This window comes from Phyllobates terribilis, unplaced genomic scaffold (assembly GCF_046119375.1).
Source record: "Phyllobates terribilis strain yellow unplaced genomic scaffold, ASM4611937v1 Scaffold_11__3_contigs__length_659146591, whole genome shotgun sequence".
In the NCBI taxonomy this organism is placed as follows: domain Eukaryota; kingdom Metazoa; phylum Chordata; class Amphibia; order Anura; family Dendrobatidae; genus Phyllobates; species Phyllobates terribilis.
Genome location: NW_027362771.1, coordinates 575842968 through 575855667, shown reverse-complemented (window position 1 = coordinate 575855667; position 12700 = coordinate 575842968). Strand labels below are relative to the sequence as shown.

The window sequence follows — 12700 nt, the reverse complement described above, 5'->3', positions numbered from 1 at the left end:
TGTTTTTTTTGGACAATGAATAGTATTTATTAGGTGAAGTTTTCTGTACTTGTATGTACAAACATAGCAGTGACAGGGGCCTTCACTAGACCCCCGGCTGTCATGGTAACCCATCGGCACCATGCAATCACATTGCAGGAGTGGGTGGGAATTTGGGAGGTCGAGATGGGTGCAGACAAATCACGACCATTTACATGCCGCTGTCAGACATTGTCAGAGGGTTGAACAGCAGCGATCAGAGCTTGCACCGGTGGTTGTCTTTGTTTCCCATAGCAACCAATCACGGTCTGGATTTCATTTCTTACACAGCTCTGGTAAAATGAAAGCTGCTCTGTGATTGGTTGCTATGGACACCAAAGACTTTCATAGCAACTGTTTCTTTCTGGGGTCACACAGACTTTTCTAGAGAAAAAATAAATAAATTAAGAAAAACACTAAAACTGTGTGATAAAAAAACAAAACCGCAAGTGATGGGGGAAGGGGAATCACAGACCCAACCTATGTTAGAGGACAGACCCCACAGGGAGAGAGGCGTGGTCTCTTTCGATGTACATGGAGCCTTTCAGCTGACTATGATCCGGTCTAATCACCTTAAAGGGGTTGTCCAGGACAGAAATCTTCAAAGTGTTTCCGAGGATAAACGTCTCTATGTCACCAGACTTCCTAATATCCAGCGCTGCCTTCCTGTCGCTTCCTCTGGTCTTTGTTGACAAGTTGCTGGCGAGACATCACAACTACAGAACGTGACCACTGCAGCCAATCACCAGACTGATGCCGACCTCAGTGATTGGCTGTAGTGGTCACAAGTTGTGGCATCACTGCTGCAGCCTCTTGACAGGACGGGAAGCAATGACAGACAGGCAGCTCGGAAGTATCGGGGGGTGAGGAAAGCACAGTTTATTATTATTTTCACTGGGCGAGCCTACGGAGATAGAAAACTTAATAATAGAAAAACCCTTTAAAAAGTTGAAAAAATACTCGACTCCATACTTCATAAACAGCCAGTCACTGAACATCCTATTAGGCCGTACAGATGTGGGATCACTGCAGCCAGTCTATGATCACATTGGTCACTGCTATGGCTAGTGATTGGCTGCAGCGGTTACATTGTAAAATGGTTAAACAAAACTGTCTACACACCTTCTTATAAGAGACAGACTAAATATTATGCATTTTCTTTATGTTGCTGCCATGTTGGCGTTCCATTATGTTGGTCTTGTTGCACATAGTACAGGCTCTTGTTGCACATAGTACAGGCTCTTTATGCACATAGTACAGGCTCTTGTTGCTCTCATGTTATGTGTATGGTCCGAGCGGAAGTGACGGGGAACTGTGCAGAGATGGCGCTCGGCCTTGTGGCTCCAAATGGTATTACTGTGTGACTGCGTAGGTGACCCCTTGAACATCGGATGTTTCCTGCTACTCAGGATCAGTCATAGGGGGCACACAAAGCAGGCGGGAGCTGTGCACATCAGTAGTTATGGTGTGCAGCCTTAGGTCACTTACAGAGGGAACATAACCTCTGTGACTGACCCTGGCAGGTCCAAGGAGGCATTCATCCTATGGGCTTCAGTGAGCGTGCATGTAATATATGGTATCAGTATAGATCCCTTCATACTTCCCAGGTGCAAGAAATGATGTATTTATATAATACAAGGTGTTAGTTGTTGTTAGTTCCACACTGAAATCTTACCACTCCTATGTTTTCCACAGAGCGTGGATAGCTCAGTCAGTAGAGCATCAGACTTTTAATCTGAGGGTCCAGGGTTCAAGTCCCCGTTTGGGCAGAATTGTTATTTAATAAAATTTCATGACATTTTTTTTCAAACAACTGCATGATATGTATGTAAGGTCACCTGCACAGTTTCCCATATTGTGGCATCCATAGGCCACAGATTACACCGTCCCTTTTTGGATCACCTTGGGGAAGACCCGGCTTTATACAGATTTCGGGTAAGTATAAATAACCCGAGGCTGATTCGTTAATTAGTCAGAAGTCACATTGGTCAGTTTTTGTCAAGGATTAGAAAAAAATGTCTGTTCCACACTAGTCCAGAGTTGTGTCCGGAGCCGCCAGCCTGATTTTTATTTTTTTTCTGAACAACTTTTCGAAAGTCACAAACAGAGAACATGGTTTATGGACACATTGAAAACCCATAAAGAACTGTCTAGAAATTTCTGGATGGTGCAAAAACCCGATTAAGTCTGGTATTACTGCTCAGCTCTATTGAAGAGAATAGGGCCTAGCTGCAATACCACAAACAACCTGTTCACAGGGGTGGCGCTGTTTTTTGTAACTCCGAAAAATTGCTATAAACTAGTAGTTGCATTTTTGAGACTGAATCATGTGGTTATAATTGATGTGCTTTCCTATTTTGTGGAGGTGGGAGATCTGACTTGTCTGCAGGCTGACGATGAAAGAAGTGGCCAATCTATTTTTTTTTCTCTCTGTTTTCTAAAAGCCACAACATTTTTATTTCTCCATCCGCGTTGCTGTATGAGAGCTCATCTCTTGCGGGACGAGATTTAGTGTTGTATGATAGCATTCATTTTGCCATAAAATATACTGAATAGTGGGAAAAATTCAAAGTAATGAAAAAGTTTTGATTCCGCCATTGTTATTTGAGTTTTGATTTTTTGGCGTTCAAGTTGCTGTAAAAATGACCTGATAACTTTCTTCTACTTGTCAGTGCGATCATCGTGATGTCACATTTTATATAGTTGTTTTACTGTAAAAAAACAAAAACAAACTGCTTTAAATAAAAATATCTTGTTTCAGCCATCATATTCTGAGAGCCATAACTTTTATTTTTTGGGTTGTTAGAGTTGTACGAGGTCTTGTTTTTTTCGGGGCGAGGTGTAGTCTATATTGTACCATTTTGGGGTCCATATGACTTTCGTATCTGTTTTAATTCCACTTTATTTTGGGAGGTGACATGACCCCTCCCCCAACCTCCCCTGCAATTCTGCCATTTAGATTTTTTTTTCTTCGGTTTCGGCTTGTAGCATTTGGGATAAAAATATTTTATTAGTTCAGATATTTAGAAACCCAGCAATACCCAATGTGCTAATTTTTTTACATATTGGTAAAAGGGGAGTGATTTTATTTTTATCAGTCCCCTTTGGGGACTTGGACCTGCGATTGCTTAATACTCACCTCTATACAGGCAACCTCTGTACATCCTATTCTGGACGCACTGATGGGCATGATCTTATTTTTATCAGTCCCCTTAGGGGACTTAAACCTGCAATTGCTTAATATTCGCCTCCATAAATAGGAAACAGCCCATCTCTGTACATCCTATTTTGGCCGTACAGAAGTGTGATCACTACTGTCAGTCTCCAGTCACATTGGTTACTGCTGTGGCTAGTGATTGGCTGCAGTGGTTACATTGTAAAAGGGCTTAAAAAACCTGTCTATGCACCTTCTTATAAGAGACCGTGGTTGCATTCACTCTTTGGAAGTGCTCAGAGGCTAATGGAAGCGAGTTAGGTCCAGCCTGAAATAGTCCTAAATCTTTAGTTCAGGGTTCGAGTACCTTTTCAGGCTGAAACTTTTAATAAAATTGAATAAAAAATGTTGAAATGACTCCATGATATATAGGTGATATAATATAATATACAGCACAACAGGCCTAATATTATGGGAGGAGGCTCAGCATGGAGGACTAGCGGTGATCTCCTCTGATGGTGCCACAACTAGGTCACCTGTACAGTTCCTTACATTGTGGCCTCTATAGGGCCACAGATTACAACATCCCTTTTCGACCACCTGATGGACCTGGTATTACACAGGATGCGGGTGTCTATAAATGATCGGAGAGGCCGAGCCCAGAGATAGTATTCTCTCACTATCTGGCATTATTATGAGATCATGGTAAGTTGGTATTTAGTCACTACTTTGTGTTATTCTGCGCTCATGGTATAACGGTATTATATCAGTGCATAAACCCCCCCCCCTCCCCCAGCTTGGGGGGCTTTTCTTTCTGCCATTACAGACTTAGGGGAGGGGTGTTATTAGCATATCCACTCCCAGAATCCTTTGCTCGCACAGCCCCCTAATGACTTTGTCTCTCCTCAGTGTAGACAGAGCCCCAGATCCGGAGGCCGCAGCTCCTCACAGATGGCCTCCAGCTTTGCGCAGTGGCAGTATCATAGCCCATGAGGTTTAGCCGAGGCGTGATTATTGCTAGTTGAAAACTTTTCCCAATACCCCGTCATGAGGGCTCGTAATACAGTCAGCATGGCAATTTTTGACAGTCTCCCAGGAGACTGAATAGGTGGTAAAGAGCAGACTAAGGATGGGTGGTGTGCAAATAGCAATCTGTGAGCTTTGTGGTTGGAGTTTGTCATGATAGTGCTTTCAGTTGTGCAATGTGGTAGCCATCTTTGTACTCGTGTGGTGACTCTGATGCTGCCGTCTTTGTACAACTTATAATAATGTGCGGCCACCGTCTTTGTACTCCTGATAATACTGTGCGGTCGCCATCTTTGTACTCTTGTGGTAGCTCTGGTGCCGCCATCTTTGCACTCTTGTGGTAGCTCTGGTGCCGCCATCGTTGTACTCTTGTGGTAGCTCTGGTGCCGCCATCTTTGTACTCTTGTGGTGGCTCTGATGCCGCCATCTTTGTACTCCTGATAATACTGTGCGGCCGCTATCTTTGTACTCTTGTGGTGTGTCTGGTGCCGCCATCTTTGTACTCCTGATAATACTGTGCGGCCGCCATCTTTGTACTCTTGTGGTGGCTCTGATGCTGCCATCTTTGTACTCCTGATAATACTGTGCGGCCGCCATCTTTGTACTCCTGATAATACTGTGCGGCCGCCATCTTTGTACTCTTGTGGTAGCTCTGGTGCCGTCATCTTTGCACTCTTGTGGTAGCTCTGGTGCCGCCATCTTTGTACTCCTGATAATACTGTGCGGCCGCCATCTTTGCACTCTTGTGGTAGCTCTGGTGCCGCCATCTTTGTACTCCTGATAATATTGTGCGGCCGCCATCTTTGCACTCTTGTGGTAGCTCTGGTGCCGCCATCTTTGCACTCTTGTGGTAGCTCTGGTGCCGCCATCTTTGTACTCTTGTGGTAGCTCTGGTGCCGCCATCTTTGTACTCTTGTGGTGGCTCTGATGCCGCCATCTTTGTACTCCTGATAATACTGTGCGGCCGCTATCTTTGTACTCTTGTGGTGTGTCTGGTGCCGCCATCTTTGTACTCCTGATAATACTGTGCGGCCGCCATCTTTGCACTCTTGTGGTAGCTCTGGTGCCGCCATCTTTGCACTCTTGTGGTAGCTCTGGTGCCGCCATCTTTGTACTCTTGTGGTAGCTCTGGTGCCGCCATCTTTGTACTCTTGTGGTGGCTCTGATGCCGCCATCTTTGTACTCCTGATAATACTGTGCGGCCGCTATCTTTGTACTCTTGTGGTGTGTCTGGTGCCGCCATCTTTGTACTCCTGATAATACTGTGCGGCCGCCATCTTTGCACTCTTGTGGTAGCTCTGGTGCCGCCATCTTTGCACTCTTGTGGTAGCTCTGGTGCCGCCATCTTTGTACTCTTGTGGTAGCTCTGGTGCCGCAATGTTTGTACTCCTGATAATACTGTGCTGCCGCCATCTTTGTACTCTTGTGGTGGCTCTGGTGCCGCCATGTTTGTACTCCTGATATTACTGTGCGGCCGCCATCTTTGCACTCTTGTGGAGTGTCTGGTGTCGCCATCTTTGTACTCCTGATAATACTGTGCGGCCGCTATCTTTGTACTCTTGTGGTGTGTCTGGTGCCGCCATCTTTGTACTCCTGATAATACTGTGCGGCCGCTATCTTTGTACTCTTGGGGTGTGTCTGGTGCCGCCATCTTTGTACTCCTGATAATACTGTGCGGCCGCTATCTTTGTACTCTTATGGTGTGTCTGGTGCCGCCATCTTTGTACTCCTGATAATACTGTGCGGCCGCTATCTTTGTACTCTTGTGGTAGCTCTGGTGCCGCAATCTTTGTACTCCGGATAATACAGTGCGGCCGCCATCTTTGTACTCTTGTGGTGTGTCTGGTGCCGCCATCTTTGTACTCCTGATAATACTGTGCGGCCGCCATCTTTGCACTCTTGTGATAGCTCTGGTGCCGCCATCTTTGCACTCTTGTGGTAGCTCTGGTGCCGCAATGTTTGTACTCCTGATAATACTGTGCTGCCAACATCTTTGTACTCTTGTGGTGTGTCTGGTGCCGCCATCTTTGTACTCCTGATAATACTGTGCAGCTGCCATCTTTGTACTCTTGTGGTGGCTCTGGTGCCGCCATGTTTGTACTCCTGATAATACTGTGTGGCCTCCATCTTTGTACTCTTGTGTCTGATGCCGCCATATTCGTGCTCATGATTCTGTGTTGTCGCCATATTTGTGCTCCTAGCGATCCCATTCTCAAGTTGTGATTATCACCACACATGTTGTTATTCCTCTGGGAGACCATACAGATTCGATCACTGCCACCAGATGTCAGGGGATGCAACTCAGCTGCCTCTTATGGTCAGGACAATTACACAATAGACTGACGAGTGATGGACGAGGCCACAGCTGCTTCTACTACAAGGCCGGTTATTGAGGAACTCACAGTGAGTGTACGGTATATGCACCTCCAATTCCAACGCATGGAATATATGTATATGTATATATACATATATATATATATATATATATATATATATACCCCCCGTATGGTCACTGCCAGCTCCACAATAACAAAAGGGAACCACTGCTCACTGCCACCACCTCTGATTGGACACCCTTTACAGATAGCGTATGGCTTCAGGGTTGCGGTTTACAGAGCCAGAGGAACAGCGATATTAAATTTTATATAGTTAATAAAATATATAAATCCAGAAAGGTAGGCAGTGTTTATAAAAATATACAAAGATGATACAAAAGGGGAACAAAACAATATGGTATATATTCAATTACATAAAATAAAAGGGATAATAAGAGAAAAGTACTAAACCTAATCATGGAAATGAATCAGAGCTTAGTGGAAGAAAGTATTCCTTAGAGCAATAGACAGAATGACAGAGTACTGTGTCTTCCAGAACTGACAAATACTAAAAACCCAAACTTTGCTTTTTATTAGATCAAGGTTACCCGCACATGCCTCCCCTCAGTGAGCTTATATGGGGGCCTGTCATGGGATGTGCTAGGTCTTTTAGAAGTTTACGAGATTTCCAACTTTCAGCATATCTTTGCCCCTGGAGGTCCCAGGTGGGAGATATTATTGTGTTTTCTATCACGATTTTACCTTTCTATAGAGATGAAACATGGCACAGATAGCATCATCCATCGGAATGATATTAAGTTGGAGGGGTTCGGATGGCCTTACCATGATGTGAGTGAATGCATTATGGTTGTCCTTTCGCTACAGCGCTGAAAATATTTCTCCCATAAATATCGGATTGATGCAACCCCAATATTCATCACTGACCACTGGCTCCTGAGTGTCTGAGATAATTCCATGAACAGAGGAAGCCCCTATACTTCTCTGCCTCTGAGCATAAGAATCCTAAGTTTGTTGGCTGGTTCCCATCAGATCCCTAAGGCCACGATCCCACTATCAGTATTTAGTCAGTATTTGGTCAGTATTTTTTCTCAGGAGTAGGAGCCAAAACCAGGTGAGGAACAATCAGAGAAAAGGTATAATAGAAATAAGTGCATAAATTCTGCATTTATCACCCACTCCTGGTTTTGTCTCCCACTCCTGAGAAAAAATACTGACCGAATACTGACCAAATACTGATAGTGGGGACGTGGCCTTAATGTAATTACCTGCTCACAGCAGGAAGTCCCTACTTCAATGTTCAGCTCTTTCTCACTTCCCCAGTTATAATTAATCCCATAAAGAGATATCTTTATGGATTTTACAATTTCTCTCTAAGACATCTGTTGCATTATCTCCCTCCACTACCTAGAAATAAAACTACTATTTTTCTGGGCCCATAAACCTTAGATCTATTGAAATACGCAATTATTTAACACCAAATAGTGTAAAATGTAAAGAAACAGTAACAAAAAAATAATAAAATAGAATTTTTGGTTCCTGCATATAAAAAGCGACTGTAACATCATACGTACCCTAAAAAGGTACCGTTAAAAGCTCCTACAGCTCGGCACAAATAATAACGAAATGTGGCCCCACACAGCAACATCGCTGGAAAAATGTTCTCCATCCTCCCTGCTACCAATTCTTCTTAAGGGAGGGGTTTATTAGCATATCCACTCCCAGAATCCTTTGCTCCCACAGCCCCCTAATGACTTTGTCTCTCCTCAGTGTAGACAGAGCCCCAGATCCGGAGGCCGCAGCTCCTCACAGATGGCCTCCAGCTTTGCGCAGTGGCAGTATCATAGCCCATGAGGTTTATCCGAGGCGTGATTATTGCTAGTTGAAAACTTTTCCCAATACTCCGCCATGAGGGCTCGTAATACAGTCAGCATGGCAATTTTTGACAGTCTCCCAGGAGACTGAATAGGTGGTTAATATTAAAAGAAGTGTTTATGGGAGATTATTACGTGTATACAGTTGTATTGGAGCCGTATGTTACATGTGTCGGGCTGAGAATTATAAGTGACATTTCACTTCCCTGAGGACAAGAGAATCAGCAAAGAAATGTGCGAGATCAATTACAGGATTACTATCTAGTCAGCTGCTTCCCCGGAGATTTCTCCATATGGAGTCATGTTTTAGTTGTTTTTGTTATTATGTGTTCATGGTATGGCGGTAATAAAGTCATTGTTTGGTGTTTCTATATTTTCATGGTTTGGCGGTATTCAAAAACTGTTTGCTGTTATATTATGTTCATGGTATAGCGATATTCAGCCACTATGTGATACTATTATGTGTCTATGATACAGTGCTATTCATTCACTATTATTAGTTGTTATCATTATAAGTCCCTGATGGTGTCCTGTAATGGGGGCTCCTCAGGGGAGATGAATGTATATAAAGGGAATAGATTATGAAGCATTTGCTCCATGTGCTGCACAGCACTCTTGTCAGCTCTCTGTCAGCATTCTGTCAGCACTCTGTCAGCACTCTATCAGCACTCTGTCAGCACTCTGTCAGCACTCTTGTCAGCACTCTGTCAGCGCTGTCAGCACTCTGTCAGCACTCTTGTCAGCACTCTGTCAGCGCTGTCAGCACTCTGTCAGCACTCTTGTCAGCACTCTGTCAGCACTCTTGTCAGCATTCTGTCAGCACTCTGTCAGCACTCTGCTATTGTCAGCACTCTGTCAGCACTCTGCTATTGTCAGCACTCTGTCAGCACTCTGCCACATAAAGGGGCTGTGATACTGTTACATAATCTATTGCCTTTATATACATTCATCTCCCCTGAGGAGTCTCCCGTTACAGGTTGATGAAATGCGTATGGAGGGTTTGTACAAGGACATTATTAGAGGGATAGGTCGCACTCGGGCACTGTCCTTGTCAGGACGGGGAGATATTGCATTGGGCACGACAGGGAACGTAGCTTTACCTGTCTGACTTTATTTCCCTTTTCTCCCTCCTGTGTGATGTTTTTGCTGATTGAAAACTTCTAATGGTAAGATCCAACTATTTTATAATTGAGGACAAGTTCACTTTGTCACTTTAATATCTGTATACGTCATTGTGAGATATTGGTACCCATATTTTAATCTTGAATATTAAAAGTGAGATTTTATTTACGAAATCTGATCCGGCTTACCCCTACTTAAATTCATTGGATTCTTGTACCCCTAGTGGGCTTTGCTAACCTGATAGCATCCTCCCACCACCACCAATTAATTAACCCTCCGTCAGGGGCATCTGATCTGACAGGCGCAGCTCACTCAGTTTCATTTCTCTATTTTCAGTGGTTTGTCTGGGAAACACCCTCCTCCCAGTACCTTCCTAACTTTAAAGGCTGTGTGAAACCTGAGAAGCCTCTTGTGCTGCAGAGCTTCAGGAGATCAGATATCAGCCCCTGAATGCGTCACACCTTTGACGGTTAGTATTTGCTGTTTTTATTCATCCCAATTGTTTTTTTAGCTTGTTTTATGAATAGCTAGTGCTAAATTTGTGGATTTGTCATAGAAGGTTTTGTTAGAAATAAGAGTGTGCTTCTCAGGCACATGGCGCCCTAACACATATTCTCTCTCTTGCTTCAGCTTTTCTTCTGAAATGGCGAGGAGAATATTTGACTTGTCAAATGCCCTTCATGTTGAGCAAGTGCAAAATATACTGCTTGATGATGATGAGACAGACCCCTTACAGCTAGAAGATTTAGGGGAAGAAAGTGACGTTGATTCAGAAGATGATGTGGAAGAATGTCCAGATGTGTCTGATACAGATCAAGATGGAGAGAGTGCGGAGGATGCTCAAGACATAGAAACAAATTATTTGGGCAAAGATAAAACAACAAAATGGATAAAAAACCCATCCCCTAAACGTTCTCACACACGCTCGCATAACATTTTGAGCCACCTTCCAGGTGTCATAGGAACTGCAAGGAATGGAATGCTAAAAATGAAATGGAATGCTGGAACTGTTTATTCCCTGATGACATTCTGGTCACAATTGTGACATATACAAATCAGTACATGGACACCATAAGGGACAGTTTCATTAGAAAGCGAGATGTCAACCCTATTGATGTAATTGAACTGAGGGCGTTTATTGGTTTGCTATATCTTGCAGGCGCCTATAGGGCAAACCGACAGAGTTTGGAGGAGCTCTGGGGTAGAGATGGGGACGGCATTGAGAAATTTTCCTTGGTAATGAATAGAAAGAGATTCAAAATTATAATGCGGTGTCCTCGTTTTGACGACAGAAGTACCAGAACTGAGCGAAAAAAATTCGGGAGATATTTGAAAAATTTGTCCAAACCTGTCAAAAAAGCTATTGTCTAGGTCAAAATGTCACTATTGATGAAATGCTCCCGGGATTTCGTGGTAGATGTGGCTTTCGGCAATATATCCCATCTAAACCAAACAAATATGGGCTAAAAAATGTTTCCCTTGCTGACTCCAGGATTACTTCTACCTACAATATGGAAGTTTATGCGGGGAAACAGCCAGCAGGTCCATATTGTGTAAGCAACACACCGAGTGAGGTGGGAAAGCGAATGGCTGAGCCTTTGTATGGTTCGGGGAGGAATATAACTGCAGATAACTGGTTTACTGATGTGGGTTTGATTGATTTTTTGAAATCCAAAAATATATCATATGTGGGTGCTGTGCGAAAAAATAAAACACAATTGCCGCCACAGTTTATCAATGTGAAAGGGAGAGAACAATACCACAGTATGTTTGGATTTAGTGATGGGAAAGTTTTAGTGTCCTATGTCCCACGCAAGAACTAAAATGTTATTCTTGTATCCTCTCTTCATGATGATGATGATGATGTGATCGATCCTCGGTCTGAAGAACAAAATAAGCCGGAAATGATAACGTTTTACAACGAAACCAAGGGTGGTGTAGACCCTGCAGATCAGATGTGTGCTACTCTCAGCGTGTGTAGAAATGCCAGGCGCTGGCCAATGGTAATTTTTTTCACTATGCTAAATGAGGCAGGAATAAATTCTCTCGTTATTTACATAGGAAACCAGCTGGGATCACAGCGTAGAAGACTCTATCTAAATCATTGGCTCATGAACTGGTCATTGCAGAGCTTCGCAGAAGAAGTGTGAAAACAATTGGAATACCCTCTAGCATGCAAATGCGGCTGAGAAAATTTCGCACAGAACATGAACGCGAAGAATCACCAGCTCCCCCACCACCCAAAAGGCAGAGATGCAACACCTGCACAGGACTCAGGAGACTCTCAAATTATGCATGGAAAAATTGCAAAAATGCTATTTGCCTGTCTCATGCAGAAATGATCTGCAAATCATGCTCATTGCTCTGCAAGTGTACTTTTACAGGTGAACCGCTAACATCTGATAGTAACTGATTTTGAGTACAGTACTATTTCAGCAACCTTATAATTTATTTTGCTTATCTAAATTTTATGTTTACTAATAGTTTTTGAAGAAAACTGTCGGGTTTGTTTTGCAAGTAGCAAAATGTGTGCACTTTGAAACATATTACTTTTCTGGTTAGTAAACATTTTTTTTTCCACCTGATTATGTGGATTCTCATTTATTACATTCCTATTAAGGTAACTGATCACTTTTAGAGCATTGAAATTTAAAAAAAAGGAAAATATAGCCAATTTTCTAGCCTGTGCCCCTAAACTCGTTATGAAACATATTGCCCCTGACGGAGGGTTAAAAGTCCCTTATGGCATTCTCCACTCAACCCCTCCAATCAGGGGTGGATTAAGAGTAGCAAGGGCCCCGGTCAGATTAGAAGGCGCAGGCCCCCCCCACCTGATTTATCACGTGACATGTCACATGATCCCCTGTGATAGATCACGTGATAGTTCACGGGAAATTAATTTGGCACAATATTAATTGTGCTGCCTCATCTGAGAGCAGAACAATATAGGGGCAGATACCCTGATTCCAGCGATGTGTCACTTTTTCAGCTGCTTGTTGTCATTTTGAGAAAATCACCGTTTTATCTGCTGCAGATCTAGCAGCTCTCTGAATGCTGCGCTCTGTATAGCCCCGCCCACACCACTGATTGGCAGCTTTCTGCCCATGCTCAGTGTACACAGAAATCTACTGATCAGTGATGGGGGTGGGGTCCTACAGAACTTACTAGTCATC

At 43.5% G+C, this 12700-nt stretch overlaps 3 non-coding genes across 3 annotated transcripts; all 3 read left to right on the top strand.

Moving 5' to 3' along the window:
- The first annotated feature begins 1714 nt into the window (after nt 1–1714).
- On the top strand, nt 1715–1787 carry TRNAK-UUU (transfer RNA lysine (anticodon UUU)). Its single transcript has one exon. It is a non-coding gene; the product is annotated as a tRNA-Lys (tRNA).
- A 2345-nt stretch (nt 1788–4132) lies between these two features.
- LOC141168128 (U4 spliceosomal RNA) lies at nt 4133–4272 on the top strand. Its single transcript, XR_012251878.1, has one exon. It is a non-coding gene; the product is annotated as a U4 spliceosomal RNA (small nuclear RNA).
- Nucleotides 4273–8352: 4080 nt separating this feature from the next.
- LOC141168103 (U4 spliceosomal RNA) lies at nt 8353–8492 on the top strand. The gene has a single exon (XR_012251854.1). It is a non-coding gene; the product is annotated as a U4 spliceosomal RNA (small nuclear RNA).
- The last annotated feature ends 4208 nt before the right edge of the window (nt 8493–12700 follow it).